Source organism: Schistocerca gregaria, chromosome 7 (genome assembly GCF_023897955.1).
Source record: "Schistocerca gregaria isolate iqSchGreg1 chromosome 7, iqSchGreg1.2, whole genome shotgun sequence".
Taxonomy (NCBI): Eukaryota; Metazoa; Arthropoda; class Insecta; order Orthoptera; family Acrididae; genus Schistocerca; species Schistocerca gregaria.
Window position 1 is genome coordinate 367,307,649 of NC_064926.1, and position 17,309 is coordinate 367,324,957.

Sequence of the window (17,309 nt, forward strand, 5' to 3'; positions counted from 1 at the left end):
GGTAAATTGCACCTGATTAAGACCGGAATCCGCTGTTAATTAATTCTATGTTCAGACGACCGGTTCTCTCTGTTAAAGCAGCATCTTCAAGTGATATATGGAAAGGGAAGCAGTTTTATAATTTATATAACTAACAAATGTAGGACAACCAATACACTTAACCTAGTATTTTTAATTTTCATATCTTTTTATTGTCTGTGCTTAATGTTTCCTCAGTTGTGTAGAATATAAGGGTGCTTTTCTTTCCGTGTAGTATCACTTGAAATTGGTGCTTTAACGCTCCGAAATCGGTCGTGTGAATAAATCATCAGTTAACAGCTGATTTCAGAGTAATTCAAGTTAAATTACTATATGTACGTCTGAATATAGTTGAGTACAAAATTGGTGAGATGTTTTGTATCAGTTACGTTGCTCCGTTACCAAACTGGAATCGCTTTCTGGAGGGTGACAGTTCGAATCCATGTTCCGTCATCCTGATTTGTGTCTTGAATGATTGTCTTTACTCGCTTAAGGTAAATGGCCGGATCATTGCTTCGAAAATGTCACGGCTGATTTCCTTTCTTATCCTTTCTTCCGTAACCCGAGCTAGTGATCTCATTGTCTCCGGGTCGTTGAAGTCTAAACGTCCTTCCTTCATTCCTTACTCCAATGACACTGGTTTGCCATATTCAGGAATAATTTGTGGACTGTCCACTTTGCCATAAATAATAAGTAGTATAAGATACAAATAGTACTTCCCTAAAGCAAATCAGTAATGTTTTCATACCTCCATCTTGTCATGGGTAATGGAAGAGCGGCTGTTTTATTTATATGTAGCAACAATAACATCGTCAGCTGTGTTTACTACATTTGTTTAGTTGCGACCGTTCTCGGCTCCTCTGCAACCTACAGTAACCAACGGGGATCATCACAATAAACGATAAGGTTTTTACAGCTCCGTGGACGACGACGGTTTCTGCTCATTTTACTAGAGATGATGTGCGTTGAAGGCGTGGTCATCCGTTGCTGCAGAGGGACGTAATGATGGTGGGTTATATTACCGAAACTGACTGCAGTTAACTAAAACTAATACGAACACTTTATGGTGTTATTGTTGATACGCAAATCAATAATGTGTTTCAGTTGGGATACGGTTATTCTAATAATTCTGACCTAGCTTCGTTTATTCCGAACTGGGAAACCGGAGGCAATATTGGCATTTTTCTGGTGATGCTGTTTCAGATGCTGTATTCTGAGTGTTGGGTGTACCCGTTGATCTACATGGTACAGGAGTGAGGGTGTCATTAAAAGTTAGTTGTGCTTGAGCAGTACTAAGCACGTCTCGCTCCAGCCCATTCGCCAGTTAACGGATCAGCATGAGCAAGCATAATACAACAGCGTTTAAACTCTCAAATACTTCAGGTTACGATGACCCGGAAAATGCGTTCCAAAATGTAAAATTCTGCAAAATGTTCGAAATACTAAGGAAAATATGGGTAACCTATAGAGAGAGACGGGTAATATACAACGCGTTTAAGAGCCAAGAGGTAATATGATAAGAGTGGAAGACCAACAACGAAGTGCTTGGATTAGAAAGGGTGTAAGGCAGGAGTGTAGTCTTTCGCCATACTGTTCAATCTATATATCGAAGGAGTAATGATGGACATAAAAGATAGTTTCAAGTGTGGAATTAAAATTAAAGGTGAGAGGAAATGAGCGATAAGATTCTCTGATGACATTGCAATCCTTAGTGCAAATAAAGAAGAAAGAAAGGGCAAGAGTGAAGATAAAACTCAAGATGAAAGGATATCAATCATAAGATTTGCTGATGAGATGGATAACCTCAGTGAAAGTAAAGAAATGTACGATCTGCTGGATGGAACGAACAGTGTGCTGAGTACAGAATATGGATTGAGAGTAAATCGAAGAAAGACTGAAGTAATCAAAAGCAACATAAATGAGAACACCGGGAAACTTAACATCAGGACCGACGTTCGCGAAACAGATGAAGTTAAGGAATTCTGCTACCTATGCAGCAACATAATTCAAGAAAGACGGAGCAAGAAGGACATGAAAAGCAGAACAACACTGACAAAAAGGGCATACATACACGGGCAAGAGAACTCTACTGCTACCAAACATAGGCCTTAATTGGAGGAACAAATTTCTGAGGTTGTACGTTTAGAGCACAGCATTGTATAGTAGTGAATCAAGAAATGTGAGAAGACCGGAGATGTGATACCAAAGACGAATGTCGAAAATTAGGAGGACTGATACGATAGTGAAAGAGAAGATTTTGACCAGAATCAGCGAGGAAAGGAATATTTGGCAAACACTGACAAGAAGAAGGGACATAATGAAAGGATATACGTTCAGACATCATGGATTGATGGTCCTAGGGAGATATGTACAGGGCAAAAACTGAATAGGACAGACATTGGAATATATCTAGCAAATAACAGAGGTCGTGGGGTGTAAATTCTAATTTGAGGTGAAGAGGTTGGCACAGGAGAGGAATTTGTGGCGGGCAGGATGAAACTAGACAGAACACAGACTGATGAAACAAAACCCTTCATGTAATTTCAATCATTTTAAGATACCGCGTAGTTGTACATCATTGCATTTGAACCAATCCAAGAAATATAGGAGACTTATAAGGTTATGGAAACGCAGCGAGAAATGCTTGCCTGGAGGTAAATGCAGATTATAACCAAACCTTCAGGTGCCGCTGTTCTATTTGACCACGAACGACAGCTGTGCAGTGCTCTCGATATGTTGCAAGTGTTGTACCATATCTGCTCTCCAACGGTGATGCCGCGTTCAGAGACGACAGGCCCCCCACTCATCGTCCACGTTTGGTTTTGCGAGCTCGGGGATGAATTATCGTATCTGGCCTGGTCACCACAGTCACTACATCTCATAGTGATTGGAGAGACAGGTGCTTGGTAACTACCCACCTCCATCATCTTTACCTGAAAGTGCAACTATTTCACACATAGAATTGTATAAGATCATCTTGAACACTTTAACAGGATAGTATTTATGGTTTTCGAGAATGCTGCAAGTTATTTGAATACCAACTGCTTTACTGTACCGCTTTAGGCATGGTAATGTGATTGTGGTGTTTCCATACGTTTGTCCATTCCCTGTATGTCCACCCTCCGTCCGAACAGGCCTTGGAAGCCCCAACGGTACCGAGCGGGCACCGTGTCATCCTCAGACCACAGGCGTCACTGGATGCGGATATGGAGGGGCATGTGGTCAGCACACCGCTCTCCCGGCCGTATGTCAGTTTCGAGACCGGAGTCGCTACTTCTCAATCAAGCAGCTCCTCAGTTTGCCTCACAAAGTCTGAGTGCACCCCGCTTGCCAACAGCGCTCGGCAGACAGGATGGTCACCCAACCAAGTGAGAGCCCAGCCCGACAGCGCTGAACTTCGGTGATCTGACGGGAACTGGTGTTACCAGTGCGGCAAGGCCGTTGGCCTGTATGTCCGTCACATCTCGTAACAGTCGTCTTTGCAAGAAAAGCTGCAAGTTTGAAACACAAATGTCTTAGCAAACCCACAGTGACAAATGTTAAATCTATAAACCTATTCACCTACCTCAAAGCGGCTAAGAGAGAAGGTGACTGCAATAACGTTATATCGAATTATACCTTCCGGTAACTAAGAGTAGAAAGAAAGTGACACGCAATTCCGCAATTTAGATATTGCATGTGAAGTGCACTACAGCTCTTGTTAGCGTTACCGAAGAATGTTGTCACCAGATCGTTTCGCTATTTGTGACATCATAAAGGGACGTAATGCATCAACGTATTAATGCTCGGAGATAATGCCAGTGACACGCAGTTCACTGTTCTAACACTGATGCGATTTCCACGAATATCACAAATGCAAAGAAAGTGTGCTCCAAGGAGGACGCGTGGAACATCGAGAAGCGACACACAACTCGTTTGGGACGTTGTTTCCAGATTGAATTATTTCATTCTTAGTGATATACTACATGTCTCAGGCACCGATTGGAATAATGACATGGTTGTCCTGATAGGAGGAGGGGGGAGGCAGGTATCGACTGTCAAAGCACGCGAGGGGCTAGACACTTACTGTTTTCCAACAATTAAGAAAATTCATTAAGATGCATTTGCGCACACTGTTATTGATACATGTATGTGTTCCACTCGACATATATTTCTTCCGGTGAATTCTTTGATGTGTATATTTCACGTGTAATTTGACAGAAATTTGTTCTTCCCACAGAATGAGAGAGATAAAGAGCGAGAGAGAGAGAGAGAGAGAGAGAGAGAGAGAGAGAGAGAGAGAGCTCTAAAATACGAAGGATGAGCCAATATTCGACGATAACCCAACACATGTCGCACTGCTCACAAATAGATAGCTCAAGACATTTGTTGTGCTAAAAGGGTCCACGCTGTGGCATGCGTGAATAAAATCGTCTCGCTTGTCGAGACCCTTCATTTCGAATGAAAGCATTGAGCTTTTGACACCTGTCTCGGGTGTCGTCGTTAGAAGTAAAACCTTCTAGTTTTGACTTGATGATGATGGAGGAGGCAGGTATCGAAACCATCAGGTTGGTAGCCTACCTCTGTTTTAAGCGTCTCCAACACGTCTCGATAACCACCGAGAACATGTTTGGCACGGTCCACACAGAGGCACCATATAGGTCGATAACAAGGAGTGACGGTATGGGCGTCATTTAATTTCACAGGAGGACGCCTTAGAGTGTCATCCGCGGCACACTCACACAGGGGCTCCTCGACGATATTCTACGCTTTATTAAGTAATGGAATTTGTGTGGGATTGAAAGGTGGGATTCCTATTGGTGGTCATAGTATTCCTAATTCAATTGTTGTCTTTCATTGCAAGCCACCCTGGGATCATGCTTCAGCAAGATTGTGCCCGCCCACACACGAAGAGAGTTGCTACTGGTCGTTTTGTTGTTTGCCGAGCAAGGTCCCCGAATGTATCCCCAGTTGAGAAAGTTCGGAGCACAATCGGCACGGCCCTCCAACAAGCTCGGGATTTTGACAACACGCTCATTGAACAGAATTTGGAATGGTATCCCTCAGTAGATCATCAATCAACTGTATTAATCAATAAATTTCCTTTACTTCATGTCTATGGTCACTAATTTTTATGTCATCAGACTACCGTTTTCGATCTATAATGACCGTCATTAGATCTCTTCAATAAAAATGAATCCTAATATACTAGAGCCTTCGTGGCGTCGTCAAATGTTAAACGCAAAACCGGTACCAGCATCGTCAAATAAATATAAATATTAGTAAATGGAAGAGTCGTCTTATCAGCAGCAATAGTTTCAAGATGACTTTTCCATTTGCTATTATTTATATTTACTTGGCGATGCTGGTGCTGATTTTGTGTTTAACATTTGATGATGCCACTACTGCTCTAGTATATTAGGGAATTTGTTTATAAAACAGAACTGATGATGGTCTTTATAGACCGAAACCGGTAGCCTGATGACAAAAAGTTTATAACCATAGAAGTGAAGTAAGGGAAATTTATTTCGTATTCGGGTCACTGTTTTATTCGGCACCATGTCGCAGCTTGTGCGTAAATCAGTGCCCAGCCGAATAGCTGCTTGTAAAAGACCAGAGGTGGAGCAGCGCGTTATTGACTCGCTCATTCCGACAATTACTTCTTACTGCGTCGGTTTCTTTCTCTTGGAGTGCATTGTTGTTTGCAACGTTAAATATGTACTCCAGAATTAATTTAAGCTCTCGTGTGCGTCTGTTAGGGCTAGACGTATCAAGTTGAGGTCTACAGTCTTTCGACGGTGTAAAAACAAAATAGGTTCCAGTTCAATGCAGTCAAAAGATGCAACTGGCACTTGATTTGACTCTCGCAAAATCGCTCAAAAAAATCTGTGGATGAGCTATCTATTTACGGTATCTTTAGAGAACGAGTCCTCATCGCATTTACCTGGTGCTTTTATTATTAAAATTCCTTACAGTTGTAAGTCAGTTAGATATAGATATGCTGATTGATTCTGTGTGCTCATTTTATTGTGAGGTAATATTCATTGTGTTGATCAAGTTCCCGCAAAATGGGGATTTGTTTTAAGATGTCCTGTCGCCTTAGAAAAACAATATTTGGGCTTATGATTTTGTCGATTGATCCTTTCGGAATTTGAGCACAAGAATTTTCAGTCTAATTTATTCTAAGGCGCTCTTATTTATTGGGTCATTAATAAATTAAGATACAAAGGAATTAATGATATTAGCTAACACTGTGCATTGATTTAAATCAATAGGGTAAGTTGAAAATACACTCCTGGAAATGGAAAAAAGAACACATTGACACCGGTGTGTCAGACCCACCATACTTGCTCCGGACACTGCGAGAGGGCTGTACAAGCAATGATCACACGCACGGCACAGTGGACACACCAGGAACCGCGGTGTTGGCCGTCGAATGGCGCTAGCTGCGCAGCATTTGTGCACCGCCGCCGTCAGTGTCAGCCAGTTTGCCGTGGCATACGGAGCTCCATCGCAGTCTTTAACACTGGTAGCATGCCGCGACAGCGTGGACGAGAACCGTATGTGCAGCTGACGGACTTTGGGCGAGGGCGTATAGTGGGTATGCGGGAGGCCGGGTGGACGTACCGCCGAATTGCTCAACACGTGGGGCGTGAGGTCTCCACAGTACATCGATGTTGTCACCAGTGGTCGGCGGAAGGTGCACGTGCACGTCGACCTGGGACCGGACCGCAGCGACGCACGGATGCACGCCACGACCGTAGGATCCTACGCAGTGCCGTAGGGGACCGCACCGCCACTTCCCAGCAAATTAGGGACACTGTTGCTCCTGGGGTATCGGCGAGGACCCTTCGCAACATTCTCCATGAAGCTGGGCTACGGTCCCGCACACCGTTAGGCCGTCTTCCGCTCACGCCCCAACATCGTGCAGCCCGCCTCCAGTGGTGTCGCGATAGGCGTGAATGGAGGGACGAATGGAGACGTGTCGTCTTCAGCGATGAGAGTCGCTTCTGCCTTGGTACCAATGATGGTCGTATGCGTGTTTGGCGCCGTGCAGGTGAGCGCCACAATCAGGAATGCATACGACCGAGGCACACAGGGCCAACACCCGGCATCATGGTGTGGGGAGCGATCTCCTACACTCGCCGTACACCTCTGGTGATCGTCGAGGGGACACTGAATAGTGCACGGTACATCCAAACCGTCATCGAACTCATCGTTCTACCATTCCTAGACCGGCAAGGGAACTTGCTGTTCCAACAGGACAATGCACGTCCGCATGTATCCCGTGCCACCCAACGTGCTATAGAAGGTGTAAGTCAACTACCCTGGCCAGCAAGATTTCCGGATCTGTCCCCCACTGAGCATGTTTGGGACTGGATGAAGCGTCGTCTCATGCAGTCTGCACGTCCAGCACGAACGCTGGTGCAACTGAGGCGCCAGGTGGAAATGGCATGGCAAGCCGTTCCACAGGACTACATCCAGAATCTCTACGATCATCTCCATGGGAGAATAGCAGCCTGCATTGCTGCGAAAGGTGCATATACACTGTACTAGTGCCGACATTGTGCATGCTCTGTTGCCTGTGTCTATGTGCCTGTGGTTCTGTCAGTGTGATCATGTGATGTATCTGACCCCAGGAATGTGTCAATAAAGTTTCCGCTTCCTGGGACAATGAATTCACGGTGTTCTTATTTCAATTTCCATGAGTGTATGTCCCGAACCTGGGTTTACCACTTTCTAGGCAAATACGCTGAGCTCTTCACCGCCCTAACAGAGACTAGACTAGGACGCCTCCCATCTGAACCACATTTACAAGATGTCCAAACAATGCTGGTGTAGTGTCTCTTGGTCGCAGGTTCGAAACCTGCCTCGGGAATGGATGTGTGTAATGTCCTTCGGTTAGTTAGGTTTAAGTAGTTCTAAGTTCTAGGGGACTGATGACCTCAGATATTGAGTCCCATAGTGCTCATAGCCATTTGAACCACTTCTTGTCCACTATCCTCATTATAGTGCCTTTTCGTCTGTCCTGTAAGAGATAGAGAGTGATGTAGATTCCGCACTGAAGTGATTATTGGCCGTCGTCGTCCAAGTTACATATGTGATGCCTGTTCTTTCAGACATGTCTGAAGGAAGAGACACCATGAAATATCTGCGCTAGCTAGCAGAATAGAAATGCGGAAAACACAAGTCCGAAAACAATTTCTTGGTCTCAACAAAAAGTAAATTATAATACAATCTACAAAGAAAAACAGACTCCATCCCATCTGCGGATCGACATCAATACACAAAAACAAATAATGATAGAAAAGACCCGACTCTTCACGGAGAGAGATCAAACAATTCAACAATGTCAAGATGTTCATCTTGACATTGTTGAAGTTCATCTGCAAGAGATCGGCCAGCTAGAAGAGGCGTCTGGATTGGCTGACGGGTCGGCAGGTCTGTACACTTTCAAGCGGTGCGTCGAACTGTCCTTTGCCGGCTGTGCAGCGCCCTGTAAAGCCCGTTTGACGTATGTACCTGACGGAACTGTTCGCGATGTGCCTGGCGTAGCAAAGTAGTTCCTGGGCTACCTACGACCTCTGGTGAAGCTGTTCTACAGGGCGGCGAACGGGTAGCGGTCTATGGCGGCCATTGGTAGAGACCTGGCATTGTGTTGTGGCCGCCGGCAAATATTTGTGTTGACGACACAGACGACGTAGGTTTCCCTGTGATACAGGCATCCCGTGTTGGTTAGACGTGAAGTGAGATGCCGATGCAAGAGGCGCTACGATGTCTTCAGTGGGCTGCCACAGCACACAATGTATATAATCGAGAAGTAATATTTACGCTCCCAGACACCTCTAGTAGAACATCTTTGCCTTAGGCGCATGCGGTTCGCGCAGAGATACGAGGCGCGAGGTTAGTGAGTCTGTGAAACTGAAACAGTGTACATGGGGTGTCGTGGCCAAGTTGAATACTGGGGGCGAGGCGAGTGGTGCACTAGCAGTTGATGGCTAGTACAAGTTTGGCAATTCACAGTCAGCGGCTGTGAGTGTAGCAGCGATAGCGGGAATAGACACTCAGGCGAGCTCTTGCATTGCAAATCGTTATTACCTTGCTTGCTGCCGACGTGCGGAGAGCATAGGAGCGTGTTGTGAGCTCCAGAGATAGAGCGGACAAGGAGGCTGACGTGGGCCGTGCAAATTGAAGTCGTTTGTCGGCACCACGCTGTCCTTCCTGGATCGTTGTACGGATAAGTATGGCGAGCTTCCAGCTTTGTATGTTGGGTGCAGAGACCCCACAGTAACCATAATTCCCACTTACAGTGCCAGTACTGCGAGTGTTCAGTTAGGTTTCTGGTCGTTTGGTCGAGGTTCATTTCCAGATCCTTATCAGACATCTGGTTATTGACCCCTCCTGTGTCTCTAGACAGGAAAGTTGTGTGTGCACTCCTATAAACTAATGAATTTGTTTCTTTATTTAGTGCTATGGTCTGAGTGTTATTTGCCGAGTTCGGTCTCAGCTTTCTACTTGCCTGCTGTAAGGCGACGGATTTCGGCAGCGCGCAATTCCATTTGAAGTAGGTTCATTTCAGGTGCCATGTCCTGCGTACACGATTACTGGAGCGCACATTTTCCTCAGTTGTCTTATTGGGTGTTTACACTACGAGCTTTAGCTTTGTTTTTTTTTATTGTTTGCAAGGTTGGAGCCTCTTAATCTTACTTAAAATGGTTCGAATTGCTCTGAGCACTATGGGTCTTAACATCTGAGGTCACCAGTCTCCTAGAACTTAGAACTACTTAAATCTAACTACCCTAAGGACATCACACACATCCAAGACCGAAGCAGGATTCGAACCTGTGACCGTCGTGGTCCCACGGCTCCAGACTGAACCGCCTAGAACCGCTCGGCCGCAGCGGCCGGTAATCGTACTTATTATGTCTCTCTCAGTGAAGACTTTAGTCTGCATTTGTTACTGCTATATTATACGTGGCTACCATATTATTGCCGCTTATTTGCGGAGAATACATCTATTTCGGCTTGTACGTCTTACAGTTTCCTTCGAAAAAACATTTTTAGCCCTTTTATTGTACTGGCACTTTTTTATTATTATTGCATTTCATTTGTTTTCTACACGTCAATCTGAACCGTTTCATGATTGTAAATTCTGTTTATTACTAGTCAGTATCACTGGCGATGTTTTCCCAATAGATGTTTGATAGATCTAAGTTAGTGTGTTCTGTTAAAATAAAAAGACATTTCACAACACGAAGGATTTCAGTCTCCCTTTGTTCCTATTTGGCAGTGTCCTTCCTACCAGAGACAGCCTGACACAGGTATTGCGTACCAGTAGGGAGCGGTGAGATTCCGTGATATTAGTTTTTCTCATACAAGTGTCAATAAAATCACGCACATAAAATTGCCTATGTCGCAGCTGAACGGAGTATTTTACATCTGGCTCATATAGAAAATTACGAACAGCACAGTTGTAGTATAGTACAGCTTTAGGCTGTAAGAGTGTGCATCAAGTAAGGAAGAGAGATGGTTGACCCATTGTAATCCTATTCCAGTCGTTTCCTGTATCACGTGTTGTGAATTCCGTGTTTTTCCCCATCTCTTAGGATTTGTGGTGGTCCTTTTGGAATTTATACGCAATATTCTGTAATTAGAGGAATTACAGGTACTTAGACCGTGGGGGAATCTAAGGGGCCAGTTACGCACTTATAGGTAGTCGTTAGCACTCAAGAACGTTCTCTGCTTCAGAAATCGAACGTGAAATGGTTTGGGGTTTCCGGTCTTACATTTTGGTGACCAGGAAAAAGACCAAATAGCATAATGAAAAGTTATGTTCACCAGAAAAGGGCTGCGGCTCACACATCAGCCTTATGACGATGGATTCACATCGACAGCCAGTGTCATCCACCTGAATGCTTCTCCTTCGATGCACTTGTGAACGGATGAGGAAGACGAAGGAGCACTATTTACTACCGATCATTCAACAAAAGGGCAGGTGGGTTGTCTGGCACCTCAACACCTTATCTGTCCAGGAGACAGGTATTACAGCACTGCAGGTGTGTGGCCGGTTCGTGTGATCTTTACCCAGCCGCGTTGCGAGAGAGAGAGTGATAATTAAGTGCACACGGCTTGAGGAATATGTCGAAGATGAGCGATATGACTTCGCTTGTTAGGTGCGTCAGTCCACGAGGTTATCATGCCGTTGCGCCAGCACGCGCGCAGATTATGAAGTCATTGTGTGTGTAGGCACGAGCAATTGTTTTACTTATCGATAAGCATCACTGCATTGTGAGTGACATTGAGGTGACAAAGTCGATAGCGACACGCGCATACACAGATGGCGGTAATGTGGCGCACACATACTACAAAATGGCAGTGCATTGGCAGAGCTACCATTTGTACTCGGGTGATTAATGTGATAAGATTTCCGGCATGATTGTGACAGCACGACTCGAGTTAACAGACTTCGAACGCGGGATTGCAGTTGGAGCTAGACGGATTGGTCAGGGAATTCAGTGTTTTGAGTGAACCATGGATTTATTTTCAAAGAATGTTTTTAAGAATTTATTTTATTTACTAGCGATCCATCAAGAACATCAACACATTTAATCACACTATGTGAGCGTAGAAGTAGTTGAAATCATACGCAAATTCCTTTTTAACAAATGGTAATTTATTCACTTTAATGGTGCCTAAAGCATTTTTTAAAAGAAACAGATTTAGAATTATAATCTGACAGCACACTCTAAATATCAAGTTACAATTTATTCAGACGCAGAAGGAAACAAATTTTTGACTGTATGAGCTTTCGGGCAGAGAACTTGCCGCTCCCTTTTGACACAACCATAATTACGACCGCTCACAACAACCACTGAAAGACTTTACTGGTGCAAATCTGCAACACACCAGATTACTTTAAACTAAAACTCTTAACAATCACAGAAGCACACAAATTATGCACCCCGTAGGAGGGATGCCAATGGTACAAAACACTAAAATTAAATATTAACTTTGCCACCGACGGTGCAACTTGATTTTAACTTCTAAGAGAAGTGTTACGGTGGAAGGGTGACAACTTTCTATACTAAAATGACCATTTAAATAAAACCCATGAAATGCAATCTTATTTAAAATTATACAAGGTTGGCCAAACAAGTTATATGCTCTACAGCACACAGATACCGCCTCCCAAGATGATATGCAAGACCAAACATGTTTCAGGAATTAGGCCGTTACACTCCAAGCAATAAATTCGCTAACACACCAAATCCGACAAACATGACAGAAGCAGCTTCGAACGACAGACAGACACTAACTGCCTAACAAATGCGGACGAGAGACAGACGAACAAGCTGGGGACGAGAGACTGTACAAGAAAAAAAGTAGAGTTTAACAAGAGTAAATCACACAACATATCACCAATCACTTAACTTCTAATAAACTGCAATTTCTGTAGAAGACCTGGCGCACCACCACCAAATCGCTCTCCCTAACAGTCCGCTGCCAGCCGCTTCAGCGGACGCAGGAAGGTGCGCCGATCTCCTGTCTTTCCTGGTCCGCACCAACCGACCGATTGCCTGCTACTCCGTCCGCGATTGCTGTTCCGTCGCGACTGCACTGCTGGTGCGTCTCCCACTCACTTCCAGACACACGGCGGCGGAAATATTGGCTCTGACCCAACCATGCAGAGGAAACACGCCCACTGCCAAAACGACATCCATGCACCCGGAAAGAACCGAGCCAAGCTCCACAAGATGGTACCCGACGGGGCTCACAAGCGTTCGGAAAACCAGTTACACAACGGCGTCGCAGCTCGCACCGGCCACACTGATGTCGTGGTTTGACTCCTGTTGGTCTCGTGTCGACCGCGAGTCCACTACCCCTCGCTATACGGCGCGACCCACTGGAATCACGTGGCGACACTCAAGACGGACAAGTCATCTTGTGTCTCAGTGCGCGACCGACCAACCGATCGATGCAACCGCCGATGACCATTGCCTGAACAAACTAGAGCGGACTGGCGGCCTAACGCGCAGACTCAGATGCAGGAAGTAAGCCCCGACCGGGCGACCACTCGCAGAGACTGACCCAGACTGCCTGGGACTGACCGACTGGCGAGCTCATAGCGCCCCTGAAATGCGCTTGAACCAGCTACCTTTCTCCTTTCCAACCAGAGGGAGACACCAAAGCTGCGATTGCCACAGTGGCGCCACCGCCAGAAACGGAGGGCGACTGCTTCACACTACGCGCTGCGGCGCGCTCTTAAAAACAGCAGTTTTGTGCTGAGAAGTGTCAAGAGTGTGCTGATAATACCAAATTTCAGTCATTACCTCTCACCACTGATAACGTGGTGGTTGACGGCCGTCGCTTAAAAACAGAGAGCTGCAGCGTTTTATGGAGTTGTCAATGCTAAAAGACGAGCAACACTGCTTGGAATAACAGCAGAAATCAATGTGGGACGTCCGACGATCATACCCGTTAGTACAGTGTGGCGAAATCTGGCGTTAACTCGCTATGGCAAAAGGCGACTAACTGTAGTGCCTTTTTCTAATAGCAAGACATCGCCTGTACCGCCTCTCCTGTTCCCGTGACCGTATCGGTTGACCCTAGACGACTAGAGGACCGTGTATTGGTCAGTTGGTCAGCTGCTAAGAGCTGATGGTAGGTTGCGGCGCAGATACCACGAAGCCATGGACAGAAATTGTCATCGAGCACAGTGGTTAGACACTGGACTCGCATTCGGAAGGACGACGGTTCAATCCCGCGTCCGGCCATCCTGATTTAGGTTTTCCGTGATTTCCCTAAATCTCTCCAGGCAAAATCCGCGATGGTTTCTTTCAAACGGCACGGCCGACTTCCTTCCCTGTCCTCCCCTAATCCGATGAGACAGATGTCTGGTCTCCTTCCCCAAACGAAACCAACAGAAGTTGTCGCCGGCCGGTGTGTGGCCGAGAGGTTGTAGGCGCTACAGTCTGGCACCGCGCAACCGCTACGGTCTCAGGTTCGAATCCTGTCTCGGGCATGGATATGTGTGATGTCCGTAGGTTAGTTAGGTTTAAGTAGTTCTAAGTTCTAGGGGACTGATGACTACAGCAGTTGAGTCCCGTAGTGCTCAGAGCCATTTGAACCATTTGAATCAGATGCTAAGTCCCATATTGCTCAGAGCCATTTGAACCATTTTGAACAGAAGTTGTCAACAATGCACTGTGCAATTCGTGGTGGCTACATAATGGTATGGGCTGTGTTCACATGGACCGTACTGGGTCCTCTGGATGTTCGGCTACTTGGACAACATTTGCACCCATTCGTGGACGCCAAGCTTCCAAACAATGACGAAATTTTTGTTGATGACACAGGGCAACAGTTGTTCGTGACTGGTTTGAAGAACATTCTGGACAGGACGAACGAAATGTTTGGCCACCCCCGCTTGTACCCTATCGAAAATTTATGGGACGTAATCGAGATGTAAGGTCGTGCAAAAAATCCTACAGAAGCAATATTTTCGCAGCTATAAATGGGTATAGAGGCAGAATGGATCATTATTTCGGTTTGTTGAACCCCTATGCATCGTCGGGTTTCTGTATTACACTGGTCAAAAGGCATGATACTGCGAGGTATCCCATGACTTTGTCACCTAAATGTAGCTGGGAACCGTCTTTATTCATCTGCGTGGCGGGCCATGAGTCTATTTGTTCTCACTTGGCGGTTGCTCGTCCGTGCAAAAAGTGGGGGAACTGCCGGCAAGGTGACCACAACCAGCATGAAAATACAGTGATGGGGAATGAGAACCGCTCACGCTGTTTCCTCCGATGAATACAGTGCTGTACTCTGCGCAGCCCCCTTTCCTGAATGCTCATGTGCCTTACACAGGCAACCCTACTTGAGATATGGAACGAGATACTAATGTCTAGGTATGACATCTCAAACACTAGCCCTTGTGTGAAGTCCGGTGGGATCTTGACTTTTACTCCCCGCCCCTTTCCCACTCCATACAATACACAGCTGCTCACGAGACTTCCACGTTCAATCTCGAGTAGTACAGCGCTGCCACTAACACGATGACACCGCTCACTGATAATATGATCCCTATAGCCAGTGTGCCCTCTTCCCTTACTTTCCTCAACCTTAATAGTTGCGTCAGCGAAAATTTTTCAAGGTCATTAACGAATCACTGTTAAGGAAGAGTATAAAAATATGCCATCACACATTGTTGCAGCCACTGTCACCTAAAGGCCTGTGTTTGAATAACTGCAGACAACGTTACAAATAAACAACTTGATGGCAACACACAGATTACACCATGAGCTCAACCCACAGGATTCATCATATGCTTGGACATGCATTTCAAGTTAACTCATCTTAAATTTCCGTACAGTTATCCACATTTAGGTCCCATGCATATTTTTAAATCGCTGAACACAACAGCCAGAGTAATATCTATGAGAAGGCAAACCCACTCCATTTTTACATCCTTCTCTCTACAGAAACAGAACTCCGTCTCTAATGACCTTCATAATGGTAAGACATCTCAAAGAACAACTCCAGTGATTACCTGCTGCCCATTTTCTCCTGGTTTTCACAATTGTATGACTTATAGAACGACATCTTCTGTAAGGGGCGATTCTCTTCAGAGAACTTGCTTTTGTGGAAGCTCCAAACTGAGATCAAATCGTGAAGCCAACTTGTCGATCTACGTTTTTCTGGTCTGTAACGAAGAGATATTTTGTGCCACGGTTTCCCCTACGGTTGGCGTCCATATGCGTTGGATTAGTTCAGTATTAGCCACAATTTCTCATACTACACAAAGACGTTTCATAAACTGCTTTGCGCAAATGCACCTCATTTCATAGCGCCCTCAGCAGAGGGAGAAGGAAGGGATTAATTATTGCGAAAATATTTTGTTTCGTGAGTGCCTCTAAAGTATATTTCCGCTGTGATCGACCCCAGTAGTGTTCATTTAGTAATGGTTGAAGCACTCCTCTCGCTCACACAGTGGCTATTTGACAAGCTGCGGGAAGAATGTAAACGGAGCACTTCCAAAAATTACCGTAACGCATTGACAAAGCTTCCCTCTAATTAACCGGATGCATGATTCGTTGAAAAGAGGGAACATTAACACGTTAGCGGCTCTTCCAATTAACATAACGGAGTTCCTTTCAGGACTCAGTAATTACCATTAATCATATGGGTCTATGCTTAGGTACATTGGAAGCACTGGGACACACCAAAATTACTCCTTGTATTCACAGCACTTATTGTAACGAACTGTGGATAAAATCTACTCCGTGGGACGTTTCTGAAACAGCACTGTTATAACACTCTCCATGATTGACATTCGGAACAAAAGCAATGTGAAGAGCATTACAAAGCACTTCAGATGAGCTGAGTAGAATTATGGCATTATAACATCTGCAAATTTTAATCCAAATAATTATGACATTTGCCTGTTAAGCTCTTCTTTAGAATTCGGAATATTAAAGTTTTGTTATCTGTGTTTTAAGGACAAAATTTGGTGAAAAACGTGCTGTCTATGAAATAGATTACAGCAATGCCAGCCTTACGAAATACAACACAGTCGTTGCAATGTTGCGAAATGTTCCGGCCTGGCGAGGTATCCAAGTTTCATAAAAAATTTGTGGATGGTGCCAAACTATTGACACAGTTACTGCAGAAAATTTTCAAAGTTTGTTTGGTAAGATGATTATGGAAATACATTTGAGGAGCCTAAACAAGCTTTGACAGGGTTTCAATAGGAATTCATTCTGTGATGCAATGCTCCAAACCATGCACTTTTCTGGCTTTCTAGAAATAGCAAGGGGGACACAAGAATTCCTCTTTGTATTATCTGCACTTATTATAATTAACTATGGATAAAATCTACTCCATCACATACTTCTGAAACTGAATAATTGTAATACAACTTTTCCATATTTGAAATTCCCATGAGAAGAAATGTGAAGCATTTTAGAAAGTATTTAAGATGGCCTGAGTACAATTAAGCAATAGTAACATTTGTAAATTAATTCCTGCAATTTTGCCATCTGCCTGTTATAATATTTTGAGCATTAGAAAATTGAAGTTCGATTACATCTGTAATGAACCAACCATATTTGGTCAGAAATGTGCAACGTATTAACTACATCGCCATAACGCCAGCCGCTGGCGACCATTAGTGTTCTGCCATACAAAATTCACAACAGCTGTTGCGGTGTTGCAAGGCGACTTGGCCTAGCGAGGTGTGAAACCAGCTGACACAGCAATACGTAAGTGGAAGAAGGTGGAAGTCTTTCCACACCGGCACTAAAGTCACT